The sequence below is a fragment of the Cupressus sempervirens genome, chromosome 1 (assembly GCF_028749045.1).
Source record: "Cupressus sempervirens isolate cs-2001-9-10 chromosome 1, ASM2874904v1, whole genome shotgun sequence".
Taxonomy (NCBI): domain Eukaryota; kingdom Viridiplantae; phylum Streptophyta; class Pinopsida; order Cupressales; family Cupressaceae; genus Cupressus; species Cupressus sempervirens.
Window position 1 is genome coordinate 621,161,086 of NC_143118.1, and position 16,153 is coordinate 621,177,238.

Genomic DNA, 16,153 nt, shown 5'->3' on the forward strand with positions numbered 1-16,153 from the left:
GAGAATTCCTTAGAATTTACAACAAACCTATCGAGAGATCTGCACTCATATCCACCTTGATTCGTTCTAGTTTGTTAGTGCAGCTTTGCATCCCATATCAGTGCAATTAGCAAAACTGATTATGACATTAGTGCAACACTTTATTTCTGAAGAGAGAGCAGTTAAGAGTGTGATAGGAGAAGTGGTACTAGACTTACAACCTAATAACATTGAAAGGGTCTTCCATCTCCCAAGGGTAGACCAATTCATTAGACTTTCATATGAAGTAGTAGAGAGGTGGTATAGGGAGCACCAAAAAGAGGCAACTAAAATTATCCAATCATCCTATCTCATCAAGACACCTCCTTGAGGCAGGATGATAGGAAGGGTGGACATGACTAGGGGATACATGAAGGAAGATATTGGATACTCCATTATCCTTTTGAGCAGAGTAATGGGTTTACGAACAGCTGGCCACCTTATCTCTTTCATGGTTAATTTCATTGAGATAATGAGGACAACAAGGATGCCTCTAGGCTGGGTTACTACACTAACTGAGAACTTGTGTGAGTAGTTGGGTGCAGTTAAGGAGAAGAACAAGTTTTATATGACTTCTTACATGATATATCTACTTGCAGTAAGGGAGATAAACTACCCTGGTTTGTACAAGAGAGGTAGTATGCAGGATCCTAATGCCTGGCCCTATATTGTCTACCCTCAACTAGTGAGGAAGAAGCTCTCGACGCAAAGCAAGGAATATAGAATTGTGAATGACACATTCATCTTCACAGTCATCCAATTCATAGAGGGAGGTTACACAAAGAGGCTATCTGATGAGGCAAAATCACAAATAATAGCTCTTGGGGCCTACTTCATCCAATTTAAGACATTCACATATTTGCAAGTAGCTAGTGCCACTATCAACACCAAGAAGCTCCATAGATATCCTAGTGACAAACTAGTGCTATTTGAGATTTCCTGGTAGATTGAATCTACATATGAAAGGGTGAAGAGATAGAGGAGACCTTATTGGGCATGGCCCCTAGTTATTAGACCATATCAGGTCAAATGGAAGTAAGATATTCCATCTTTCAAGTGGGAATGGGAGAATTATCCCCTCAAAAAATACAACTCCCTTAGGCTCTATTTTGATAATATCGAGAGAATGGAGAGTTTAGCCGATAAGGAGTTCCATCATGAAGATGCCATAGAAGATAATTGGATGGATGCCACAAATGACTATAATGTTTGCATAAGGGATTATTGTAGGATGACTTTGTATCTAGTAGAGAAGGCTCTCAAACTAGTCATCCCGGAGGAAATAAGGCAACATGATTCATGGGATCTGCTACACCCCCTGTTCAACTCGAACAATATAGGAGAGAGGCCCATTATGAATGCCAAGGTTGACAGGGAAGAGGGCGATGATATTAATCATCGGGCAAGGCACATAGTCAGAATGACTAAGGATTGGATCCAGAAGCCTTTTCAGCTTGATCCAATACCTGACATTGTTATCTTTCACACTCAAGCCTACCCTAAGAAAGGTAGAGAGAAGAAAATCATAATTCTTACCTTTGCAGCCCAATCTCCCATTAGGCTAGAGACAATATACCAACTTGATCACCTAGTTGGATACTATTATCCTCTAGAGAGGAAAGGAAAGAACAAGAGGAAGAGGACCTACCCTCAAAGGATTCAAACAGAATAGGGTGAAGCACAAGTACCTCCCCAGTAATAGGAAGACATACAAGGGTCCAAGGATACTGGAGCTACTCAAGTCCAGGATGACCCTCAATTGCCTCCCTTTGTACGTAGCCAATCAGAAGAGGGAGAGAGTCAGCAAGTTCACAACAAGAAGAGCCAACATCCCCTTCTACCTCCACAAAACCAAAGAGGATCAAGATCCAAATGATGAAAAGGAAAAGGATGACTAGGAGAATGGTGTCTTTTCTCTCTATTCTTGAAACCATTCTGGAAGGGGAAGAGGAGGAAGAAGAGACAGATGAAGAAGAGCAGCTACCCTTGCAGAAGAAAACTTGGCTAGCTAGAGCCACCAAGCAAGAAAGGAGGAGGAGTATCACAGGTACATCACTATCCACCCTAGCGGGACCCCTAGAAGTCTCTTCTTCAAAAGATGAAGTACAACAGTGGGTGGATGAGCAAACTAAAGAGGGTGATGGCATTTTCAAAATGTCAGATTTTGATTTTATGCCTGTTGGTATAGAACTAGTTGGGGATTAGATCAGGGATACCCCTACAAGTGAACCTCAACAAGAAGACTGGACACATATGCTACCAAATTCACAAGGTCCTAATCTTACCCCCCATCTCCACCACAAGTCATAGTGATAGATAAGGGCTTGATTACTCCTCCACCCCAAAGTTCAAAAGAGGAACAGGTTTAGAAGGAACCATCACAAGGAGAGGAATTGGAACAAAGGGCCACTAATGAAGTGTCAAAGGAGGGACAAATGGTGGAATATTATCAACCACCTTCCCAAGACACTAAGGAGCAAGATTTAGGGTATGCTCAAATAGAGGTTGCAAAAGAAGAACCCTCGCAGAGGGAAACAACTCCTAGAAAGAGTGATAAGGGGAAGGAGGTAGTAGAACACACCCCTTTTTCCTTGAGAAGAAGGTCTTTAGATTAGCGCATCCCAAGGTGGCTCCAAAAGGAAATAATGAGGAGTACCAGACCTAAATTTTGTGCTTTGGAGGAAGACATTTTTGAGATTGTGGAGATTTTGAATAAACCAGAGTCCCCATCACATGAGGCAACACTGTTGGTGTTTGTCACTAGTACACAGAACCGGGAATTGTTTGCACAAGTGACCATTCCTCCTAAAGACACGGATGTAGAAAGCCTTGGTCCTAAGGATTATCATCTCAAAGAGACCATGCTTGGGAGACCTACATAGGATATAGCCTAATTAATGGTGACCATGGGGATAAAAGAAGACTTAAAGAGCATGGGGTAGGATGAGGTCGAACTCCAAACACTTTGAAGGAAGATCAAGATCCTAAAGGGATATTTAGCTGAGGTGGTTGGTCCTCTTGATCCTGAGCACCCGGAGGACACTTTGAATACTGTTCTTAGAGAATGGGGAGCAGTGCATATGGATCCATTTTTGAAAGCCTATTAGCAATGGTGAGAAAGTTTTAAGGAGAAAGGTATTTTGATCATCACGGAAAATTTGAAGTTACTGCATGCTATGCAAGAGAATGTGAATAAAATCGTAGCGATTTTGAAGCAGGACTTCAGCATTATGGATGAAGTACAGTCCTGAAGTAAGGATTTCCAAACTCTACAAGCCATAAAGGGGCAAAGGTACCAAATTTTGATTGATGTATATATAAGAGAAGAGTTAGATATGATTGATGATTGGATTGAGAAAATAGCCAATAGCAATAAACTAATGGAAACATTACATGAGGAGATTGACTGGCTCAAGGGCCAAGCTTGAGAGTGAATTTTTGAAGTAGAGAGACACTATAGTGATGCTTGGATATTTTTGAAGATGAGGAATGAGAAAAGTTATTGCCTATAGAGACATTGGTGGAGAATTTCAAGAATATTTTTGTTGAAGTTGTTGATGATGAGGACATCCAACAAGCCTTTAGGACTAAAGAAGCACTATTAGAATTGGATACCAAACTCGGGGATTTTGTTGATGCTCAAATTGAGGTAGACAATTACAGACAAAAGGTCAAGGAAAAATATGAGGCTTTGGATTTATTGAATGCGGCCAAAATTATTGAGATTATACAGAAATTCAAGGGAAAACATCCAAACATTGCTTTGGGATGAAGAAGAACAAAACCCAGATGCTAGAATTTCAATTTTGACACTCAGTAAAATTTTGAGATTTTGGACCATTTAGAGGTGCCCAGCTCTGCAGGTCCACAGGTATGTAGGTCTACATCTCCATAGCTCCACAAGTACACATTTTCAAAAAAAAATTGCCAACAGTCAACTGCCAGTTCCAAAAATAGAGCTTTCCATGCATCAGAAATGCATTCTGACAGCAGTTTAATTCCTACAAATGCCCTATGAAAGATCAACTTCCATTTTTGGCACTTCCAAACACTTCCACTTCGACTCAGAGCTTTCTCATTCTTTCTTCTCTCATAATTTCTTTGTTTTTGACATATAAAGGCTCATGCATCCAATTAATGAATATAAAATGGATGGAGTCCTACTAAGCACCAGTTAGATAGTTTGTTTGTTTTATTGTTTAAAAAGAATTTTATTGCATGAAGATATCTCTCATTCTCAACACAAATTGAGGAGATGATTTCTTATAAATACCCCATTGTAATATGTAATCAGGGTCGTTGTTATTATGCAATAAAATTATGCTTTTGGTGCTCACATTTGGAGTGTAGTGATTCTTGCCTGAATGTGTCATATTTTTATGAATTTTGTTCATAGAATTGTGATTGAGCCAAAGATTTATTACTTTTTTTTTCATTGTGTGATCTTTTAGTTATGGTGTTTGCTACAGTTTTATGAATTTCGTTGATGTAACGAGCTTGAGAATAAATCATCGAATTGTGCCTGCATAACTCTCTGTCTCGCATGAGCACACTTTTTGTGGCCTTGCAATTTGATGAAGAGTGAAATATCATACAATCATTAAAGTTTCTCACTGATGATTGCATCAATGGAAATTAGGAAGCCTTGCTCCTACTTTCATTGGTTACCTACTGATTTCTTTGAAAGCTTAACTCGCAGACGTGTTGTTTTTTGTAGCTTATGTCCATTAGGATTTCAATTTCATGTTATTTTCTTTGAATTTCATGTTATTTGCTTTAAATTTCTTGTTGTTTTCTTTATTAACCCCCTTTGTTAGAATAGGATTTCATACTAGCTGCACAGTTAGATTACATTCATAAAAAACATAAAAAATACAAAAACATAGTTCTTTTTCGTGTGTTATTTTGGAACAATGTGCAAATTCTTCATTTCATCTGAAATCAAAATGAACCAACAAAGGCCTCCTCGTGAACATTCACATTTATCTTCAACTAAGCAGATTTTAGTAGGTCGCAAGATCACCTAGAACCTTGGAGTCGATTCACAAAATCAGCTTTTCAAGAGAGGAGTTTGCAAGAATTCTTGCCATTTAGCAACGTGTAAAACGACAGCTCAACAATATCCTTTTCAAAATAATACTAGGAAATAAGTGTTCACCACAACCCCTTTACAAAATGCAATCTCTTTGTCATCTCATTGGGCCTTAATCACACCAAACACTTTTCTCATCAACATGTATTCAATATTAGGTTCAATGGATCTTGCATCCAAGTTCACAAACTCGCATTACACAAATCTTGCTCACAATCACTTCAATTACTTAATCCACACTATCACAAGGAAAAAAAAAATTCCTTTATAGCAAGTCCTCAAACTAATTACTAAGCCAACCTTGAGGCTTCCTTAATTTACAATTACAATAAATGACCACTTAAAGATACTACATTACATGTTACATTACAACTTTTCATAATTGCAACCAAACTGTCAGGTCATAGTCTTCACAACTCTTCATGTGATGCTCGTTAGGATGTGCGCATTTGACCATTACATCTTCATTATGCCTTCTTCCTCTATTCAACTATACTAACCAGATCTATCTTTGTTAGGAGATATAATAAAAAAAATAGTAATTGCTTTTCAGGAACTCTGTCTTAATGTTATCTTCAATAAATCTTGAATAATTTTCAACCGTCTTCATATTTTTGCATGCACACTTAACCATGTCCTCAATTGTGCATAGCCTCATCTTTAATCCTTGAACCGTGTGACCTCAATCTCTATTTGTTTCTCTATCAATCTCTACAAAAATAACATATAGGTTGACATCAATGATAAACACTACCATGAATGCAACATATGATCATTGTATCATCTCTCCAGCAATACTAGGATACTCCCTCATAGGAATACCATCGATTTTCATGCTAACAAGATCTTGAAAGTATGAAGGGATATCCTAAATGTTGGAATGATACATCTTGAATAAAATCCTTCAATAGCTTGAATGCATGACTCCTTGATCTTCAATGGAGTGATAACTTGAATGCATTCAACACTTGAAGAATGTAGAAGTTGTGAAAACCAACTTCACAGATCACCAAGACCACTTGCATGCAAATAACCTGCTAAAGAAAAACCAAAGAAGGAAAGCTAGGGCTTGGAGAATCTCAATAGTGTGAGAGAAAATATATTCCAACAATGAAAAATGAAATTGTTGTACAAAAATACACTAGAAGAGTCTGTTTATAAAGACCTCTAGGAAGCTTCTAGAATGAGCTAGAAAGAGCTAGGAGATAAGCATGACAACTAAGCATATGTCCACAAAAGGTGGATTATCCTCCATGTAGAAAAGAGGATAAGTATGACAAGGTAGGTGCAAACTCCTGTATTGTCAACAAAGTCAATATGTAAAAGTACGCTTACTCCTAGATAACAAACTAATAAATAAATGCACTTATTATTTACACTAACAAAGAATGCTTGAGAGCTTGAGTGTAAGTGCTTGGACATGAACTTTGATGATGAGAAATGGAGAAAATAGAAGGTTTTATATAGAGCTTGGGATTAACTAACTCCCACATGTCGACTTTCTTAGGAATTAACACCCCAAAGGTACCTGGATACAAGACCCAAAATAGGTCCTAATCAAGGGCATGCTACGACCCTGATTGGCCCATCAGAGGTGCACTGAACCTCTAATGGCCAAGTCTCAAAACCTCTTGCATCCCTTTGGGATCCAAAAATAGGTCTCAAATCTCCAAAATCATGTACATAATCTAAGACATAGTCATTATAGTGCGAAGAGCGAATTCCAAGTGGATAGACAAGAGAAGGGAGGACCTAGGAGGATAGACCTGACCTTGAGCTTAACACTATTGAAATAGGATCTTTAAAGAGGATATATTATGTTTTACCCTAATTTTACCTAGGAGAAAGGACACAAAAGGGAAGAAGAAATGAAAGGTGCAAGGAGATTGATGATATTGCATTAAATAGGTGCAAAACCATCATGAAATCTGAGTACATCTAATTTAAGATGGTACACCATGAAGTACATAAAATTTATTAGGAAAACCAAAGTTTAATTCATAGATTTTTATTTTCCTTTCACATTACGCTATGAACCAATTGGTGTGAGTGTTAAATATGAGCCTTTGAATTAACCATACACTTCAACATGATCGTTGTTTGTTAGGTACATCCAATAATGAATATGAGATTATTCATCTTGAATGTCTATGCAGGGTGATCTATTAACTTCTATCTAGATGGGGGTTTAATATGTGCTCTTAGAATCAAGAGTTCAATAACCAAACCAACTAGAATGAAGGATTTAATCTAGATGAATGCAAGATTTAGCTGCCATGTATGAAAAATATACTAAGAACAAGATAAGCAAATTAATCTAAATGTATGCGTTGTAATCTATATGAGAAATCATATGAAAGCAATTGAGTTTTGAATGCAAAATGATTGAGTGTTCAATCCAACAACAATTTGATACTCATCAATTGCATCCTCTAAAATGAGAAGCGGAGGGTCTCTTTTATAGAATATCAAAACCAATCAACGGTCAAGATCAAATCAAATGAACAGTTCAGATTTGAAGAGAGTTTAGTAAGAATGACAAGTTTCCATTATTGAAGGAGTTGAATGAGATAAACTAGGAAAGAATATTGGAGAGGATATTTGATTTATCCAATTAAACATGACCTCATAATTGAATATTCTATTTAACTAAATAATTAAATTCAACAATTAGGATGAGGGTGTTTAATTAAATCAAATATATTTAATTCCATTTTGATGTGTATTAGCTAAAGGGGATGAAAATAATTTAATTGAAGTGCTAGGACTTGTAATTAAATTAATTCAATTAGAAGGTTAATTTAGATAATTTAAGTTGATATTTAGGAATTAAATAAAGTATGTGATTAATACAATTCAGGGGTTTTCTACATTTGACACTTAGGTCAAGTAAAGACAATCAAAATTAGAAATGCCTAGTACAATAGGAATTAATTGATCAAAGAATTCATGTTGTAAGATTGATACACCAAAATTGGTTCAGAATGCCAATGTGTCAATTTTGGGGTATTACATTTTCCCCTCCTTGAATTAATGTGTTAGTAGCACGTTGATTCAAAGAAATTGGAAGTCTAAAGAATAGAATGAGAACTGAGATTAGTTCCAAGATTGATGATATAGAAACAAATTGACAAGATTTCTAGGGTATCTCCATAACAAATCTTAACCCTCTGGAGTCCAGATAGAACATCTAGATACCAGTCTAAGAGAACAAAGATTGTCATGATTCATAGGATCATTCCTAGAATGAGACTCGATCATAAAGGGTCAGGGTTAGAATGACCTGATACCTATCCATTAAAAGATGACAAGATCAATCATGATTCATAGGATTGTCCCTAGAATGAGGCTTAATCCTTACGAATCAGAGCTAGAATACCCCGATACCTGTCCATTAAATAGTGACTGAAATAAAGCTTAGGATTATCTCTAGAATGAAGCTTAATCCTCTAGAGTCTAGATAACAAGGCCTATCATGAGTCATAGGATTATCCCCAGAAGGAGGCTTACCCCTTAGGAGTCTAGACAGAATGCCTCAGATACTTGTCGATCGAGCTATGATAAGGACTATTATAAGTTTGATTAGTTGATCAATAAATAAGATAGATAGCATATGATGTTAGATAGAAGGAACAAAGATGCCCTTGGCGATGAGGATATTAAGTTCAGATCATAATGAAGCAAGATTTGATTGATTGAATGATGTAATCATCCTACCCCCTCGAGAGCGAAATTGAAAGATGACACATGAAAACAATGATGTAAGGTAGTAGATTTTAAGATAGTAGCATGATAAAATATTCAAAAGACTGTAGAATAGATCAAAAGATTATGTAGAAAATTTGGAGTCGATTCAAGGTGATTCAGAGGTCTAGTTGACACAGTTTGACCACAGTTAACTAGAGTTGACTTTTTATGAACAAGTGATTTTTATTTTTTAAAGTTGAGCTAATGTTGTTCTAAGATTTCTATGGCTTCATAAATATAGACTACACAATAGTTCAATCACATTGGTCCCAAAAATTTAAAATGTAATTTTGAGCTATTCAAGCGTGTCAAATTTTGATTTCGATCCCGAAATGAGTTCAGAGAGATCCAATTAGCCAAGGGGTGATTTTCATGCCAATCAAAGCACTTGAAAAATTAGGTCAAAACCTATATAAGGTCCCAAAAGGTCATTTTCAAATCATTTGATCATTTGTCTTTTGTGGAGAAGGAACTCTGAGGCAAACATGGTGGTTCCCATGTGTTCTCATTGATTTGAGTGATTTAGTTGACATTGTAAGCCGACGAACTATAGACCACCTGTAAGTCATTCATAAACCTCCTTTAAGTATGAATTTAATGCATTTTATTCAATATTTTACTCATTTTTAGAAATTCTGGGTTGTTAGGTGTTAGGGCCTTGCATAAGGACTTGTTTACTCGCACCGTGAAGAAGTGTTATGAAAGCACAATGTCATGCAAGGTAAACTTTAACCAACCCCCTCGAAAAAGAGATATAAAAATACTGGTGAATCTTACATTATTTTGAAAAATAAAAATAATTTCTATTATTAATTGGCGAATCTTTAACTATTTAAATATTTTTTATAACTAAATTTAATAAAATTGTGGTGATTTTAAATATTTTTAAGAACTAAATTATTAGCCAAATTTTCCTAAAATTAGCCAATTAGCGAATATTAGCCACTAAGAAATACCCTAATCTCATGCAAGATTGTAGTCAGTTAGTGAAGTAAATCACATGTATTTTATCATTTGAGCTTCATTGTAGCATGTTTCTAGGCTATTGTAGTAGCATTGTGTAGTGTTTAGAGGTAGCATGTTAATTGATCACGTACTGATTGTGTTATGTTGTTTGATTGTTTGCAAGTTTATTTTCCAAATGTTGGATTTCAATCACATTATCTAGCCATTAGGGCCTTAGTGAGATAGATGGATGTTGTAGAGTTGACACACATTGACACATTGGGCCTCACTCATTTATGTGATATCCCTAACATTTGGGTGAATCACAGATTATTGACAACATTGTTGGAGCATTTCCATTCAAAGATGAACACCTTCCACCTTCCTCTTCGAGAGATGAAAATTACACCTAAGGATATATACTAGATACTTAGGATTCCCTTTCATGGCCCACACATTGAGTATGACACATAGCCAAGGACAGGTACCTTAGCATTGAGGGAAATATTCAAGGATGACATCATTATGGGAAGGGTCATCCCTTGGGAGGAGTTGGTATAATAGTATGGACCTACAAATAGACTAGTAGTGGTACTGGGTTCTTTCTTTAGTTTCTATCCAATGCTTGAGAAAGGGAAGCATGGGTGTGGATGAGGTTGCATGTTACAACAAATGATCGAGCAACCTACACACTTTAGATGGGGCTAGTGTTTGCTAGCACACATGTTTAACGAGATGTACAAGATCACCTATAAAGAGGCAAAGAGTATGGCAGCAAGGTTTTATGTGTTATAAGTGTGGGCACTGGAGCACTTGCCCATTACTAGGGCTATTTGTGAGGACCCATGTCAGTCGCATGAGCCCTATATTTGTCAATACAAGGGACAGATGACCTAGCCCATGTTGGGTAAGACTAAGTAGTGGAGAGCATAGCTGGATGATCTAGTGTCAGTGGTATGGTGACCTTGGAGGGATACAAAGTCTTGGGATGATGCCTGGGCCCAGTTGGGAGATTTGTTCGCATTATGGCTATTGATTGGGCGATTGATCTAGTTGATCAAGAGGTTCTCACTAACATGAGTGTAGAGGCAGTATAAGTGACCACATGACATATCACAAGAGTATTGCATATACATCCACTTTACTAAGGAGGTGAAGAAGGGGTGGTGAGTGAGATTGGATCCAAGTTGATCCATGATAGATGTGCAAGGCCTCATACTTACCTGGTGGGACTACTTGCCAGTGGTCACAGATGGAGCGATGACTCCCAAGTTTAGGGAGTATTTTGTGAGTCATCTATTTCCATGGTTTACAAATATAGTGGACATGGTGGCACCTATATAAGTAGTGCAACATCAATAACAACCACATCAAAAAGGTCCCTGACAGAGGGCCACATAGGTACCTATTCCACATCGACAAATGAGGATGGATCCTAGTGTTGGTGGGAGTAAGTCTGGATAGAGGAGACCATGAGGAGAGATGGGCACATTGGGTGCCATCAATGATGATTTATAGTGGCAGATAGTAGAGGACCAGTCTCCACAACAAGTAGAGAAGGGAGACCGAGTGAGTGGTGGGGGAGATGAGGAGATGTAGAACCAACCTGCTCCTAGACCATAGGGTGGAGATATAACCAACCTACTCCTAGACCACAGGGTTGAGATATACTAGCACATGCATATGATGTACTATGACGATCATGAGAGTGAGTTAGGACAATGCAACAATAGTTAGGAGAGTTGCAGATCTAGGTGGTGGTGTGAGATGCACATTTGGTGGAGCATGATCAGGAGATCCAAGAGCTCCTAGATCAACTAGAGAGAGAATGTGATGAGGCCTACATACAAACAATGTGAGCTTCCTATTATTATGATACATGTGTTGGGGTGCTACTAGAGGTTGTAGAGAAAGTGCCCCATTTTTCAATGTATAACAGAGCATTAGAGGGTGCTCGACCGCCTATTAGAGCATATGCTCCTCCTCCTCCTCCACTAGGGGATGAAGGGGAAGGTTGTAGTTAGCTCACTTTCCTCTATCATTTTTTGATGTATTGCATGTATATGAGATGTGTCATCATCTCACCTTTGTATCATTTTGAGACATTGTTGTCGATAGTGCTCGAGTAGCACCCTTTTTGTATCATGTCACATTTTGACTCATTCAATGTGTGTGTGTGTGTGTGTGTGTGTGTGTGTGTGTGTGTGTGTGTGTGTGTGTGTGTGTGTCTGTGTCCCCCAATTATGGTAGTTAAATAGTTTTAATTATTATAAATAATATATATTAAATTATTATAATTTCATGGTGAATTAATACAATTATTAAAATATGTTTAAATGATATAATATATTATTAAAATAAATAATAATATATTATTGATATAATAATAATATGTTACAGAGGTGGTAACTGATAAAATAATAAGGTCAAACTAATATTAATAAATAAAATAATAATACAAATATAATGTTAATAATGGGTATTATCATATTTTGATATTGCATAATATATTAACCTGAGAATTAAATATAATTAATAATCTAAATATATTATGTGGTATATACAATAATATAAATATTCATATTATAACAAGAAATATAATTAATATAATCATATTAATGATTATATTATCAATGATACAATTATGAAAAGATACAACTTTCCATATTTCAAGTATATTAAGGAGTACTGAATCTCACAAATAGGGAGAGAAAAATATATCACAGGAAAAGGTAGAATAATATAAGTAAATAGTTTGGAGTTATAATCTAATGTCACTAACTAGGGACACTACAGTGGTATCAGAGCCTTAATCTCGCCAACCTGTGTAGTTTGTACATTTATAGGAATCCTTCTACTTTGAAAGTTTTTTTTTTTTAACGAAGAAATAGAAAGATATATGAAGACCCAAACATCCATTAGAGATGAGGGAAAGGGAGGATTCACATACACAAGGAATATATCCCAAGTCTTCAACCAAATATATATTGTCTGTTAACTATTGATCAAACTGGGAACCATGTAAAATGAATAGTATCCAAAACAAAAATATATATATAACAATTCTCTCGTCTTCTAACTATTTGCAGAGTTCAGCATTGCTTTAGACTAGAAAAGAGATGCCTAAATCAAGAGGGAACATACATGTGACACAACCTGAGTAGAGAAGTTCACTGTGAGCGTTGACAGCAGTAGCACTAAAAAATAATGAGCAGAGAAAAGAAGCAAGATATCACAAAAGATCACTAGAGACCAATCCAAATAGTAAACATACATTTTATATGTTCAGTCAACACAAGAAGCTAGTAACAGTCACAATATGGCCATATCAATATCTAAATTATGTGTATCAATAAAAAAAATGGCATATATCAATATGTATGAGCACTCTGGATATTGTCCGTGTGATCCTAACATCATATTTCACCATCAATATCGAGCATCGAGTCAAATTGAATGAGATAGTAGAATAGATTTATATATGCCTAGTTGCTTCGTTGAAATATAAGATGGGAACAAGGAAGTTTGTTCACCATAGACAAGAAGGACATTTAGTGACCGACAGAGAGATAAGGGACACAATTAGATAATCATAACCAAAGCAGCAAAAGGAGGTACAGACCGCAGCCTCTTCAAAGAGAAATGGTTTAGAGGCCTTAACTTTCTAAGATATGCATTCACAATCATTTTTCCTCCAATAACACATAATCATGTTGACTTCAATAAAGTCTAAACATGGACAACTTTATGTGAACAATAGCACAACTCATACAACATTTAAAGGCTATGCCGAGGAATCTCTTGAACAAAAAAACAATTGCTATGAATCGAAAATCATGTGTAAGACCTTTATTTGCACATTTTCTTGAATTGAACATGCTAAACAAGCAACTCCATTCTACTTGCCATTGTTTTCTATCAAATGAATTTAAATGCCATTTAAGAAACAACTTATAAATTAAGGGCTTCACTAATCGGCATCAGTCACTCGGGAAATACCTAGTGAAAGGAAAACTACATTACAATCTGAATTCGATGAATGTAGGAAAATAGTCAAGACCCATTGTAGAAAGGAAAAAAGGACATGCATCATACACATGCAGTCTACGTTAATCGAGGAAGGATAGATAGTTTGTGGCCCACGTCACCCACGTATCACATCATCCACACGGGAAATAAGGTGAAGGTAAAAGGTAGCTTTTTAAATATATTTTAATATTGATTATGATATTAAGGGCATTAATATATTTTAATGTTAAAGAAGTAATTTAAAGAAAAAATAAATATATTTTAATATTAGTTATGTTGTCTTAATATTAAAGAAGTAATTTAATTATATAAGAAATAATTATTTGTAGTGTTAAAGGTGCACTAAAGTATATCAAGAGATTAAAGTTATAAGATGAATGTGTTCTTTGAAATTAAATAAACATCTAATTAATGTAATCGATAAAGAAATGATGATTCCCTAGAGTTACATTCAGTAAGAGCATGAGGTGGGTAAGAGGGTAGAGCTGAGTCCTAAGGCAAGAGGAGGGGAAAATGCCCTTTCTTGGGTTTAGGTTTATCGAGCTATGGGACCCCTCCACAATGTTCAAGGATTGAGGTATGGTATAGCATCTAGGCATGGAAAGAGATGGAAGACACACATTTGAAAGGTGGAGACCAAGGTCTTGCCAAGCCTTTAATGTGGTGTCCTTGTCCAATCTCCAGATGACCTAGCCTATACATACAATGTAATAGTCTGGGAAGGAAAAATATACATATGTAAATAATCAAGCATGGTTAGAGATGGAAGGCTCACATTTGAAAGGCGAAGACCAAGGTCTTGCTAAGCCTTTAATATGGTGTCCTAGTCCAATCTCTAGAAAACCTAGCCTATACATACAATATAATTGATAGGGCATAAATATGGAAATATATGAAGAATTATTTAATTAAATAATGCAATAGTTGATTAGTAGTTCTTTGAGATTATACTTCTATGTACTAACTTGTATTCTTTGATACAAGTATATGAATGTTTATTAATGACTTCATGGTTGCAAGTTCACAATTAAGGAAATGCATAACATGTGTATTGTGTGTCTTCATCATGTATGGTTGGTGTCTTCATGCATTATTTTGTCTTCTTCATGTCTACTTTGTGTCTGCAAGTACTCATATATTTACTTCATGCATTATGACATTAACTACATGCATTCCTTATGTATTCTTTCATCCTAGTGTATAACTTGTAGATTTACTTCACAGTAAATGTTTAGTGTAAACGTTCATTGCTTGAGGACAAGCAATTTGAGGAAGGGTGGACTATCATGTCCCCTAATTATGGTAATTAAATAGTTTTAATTATTATAAATGAATATATATTAAATTATTATAATTTCATGGTGAATAAATACAATTATTAAAATATGTTTAAATGATACAATATATTATTAAAATAAATAATAATATATTATTAAAATAAATAATAATATATTATTGATATAATAATAATATGTTAACGAGGTGGTAACTGATAAAATAATAAGGTCAAACTAATATTAATGAATAAAATAATAATAAAAATATAATGTTAATAACGTTTATTATCATATTATGATATTGCATAATATATTAACCTGAGTATTAAATATAATTAATAATCTAAATATATTATGTGGTGTATACAATAATATTACCATTCATATTATAATAAGAAATATAATTAATATAATCATATTAATGATTATATTATCAATAATACAATTATGAAAAGATACAACTTTCCAAATTTCAAGTATATTAAGGAGTATTGAATCTCACAAATGGGGAGAGAAAAATATATATATATAATGAGAGCTCTCTTTTGTTATTGTTGCATTTGTCACAACTTGTTTCTTTATGATGTGGATATGTGATGTATGTTTGTGATATTATTTGATTACATTGAAATGTAAATGAATGTTATGATAATACAAAAATGGATATGTACTAACATCTCATGCAGGTTTCACATTTGTTGCTCATGACAGGTGCTCCATCAAATTCATAAAAATCTATTATTGGATCAAACGCTTGTGCAATCAAGATGAAACGTGATATGTGTAAGAAGTTTTCTACCTCTCAAGTTGAGGAATGCAATCAAATAAGTAACTGAGACCATGCCCTAATGCAAGTCTAGTACGAAATGTAGTCCTATACTAGATGCAAACCCTAGGACTAGTTACTAAACCCATAAAATATAGTTTTCATCACAGAACATTTTTTTAAGCAATCACGAGAATATGAATATGGCATGAGTTAGAGCTTTGTCAAAATTAGATGTAAGCATCAAGGCATAAGAAGCTAGAATGACCTGAACATCTT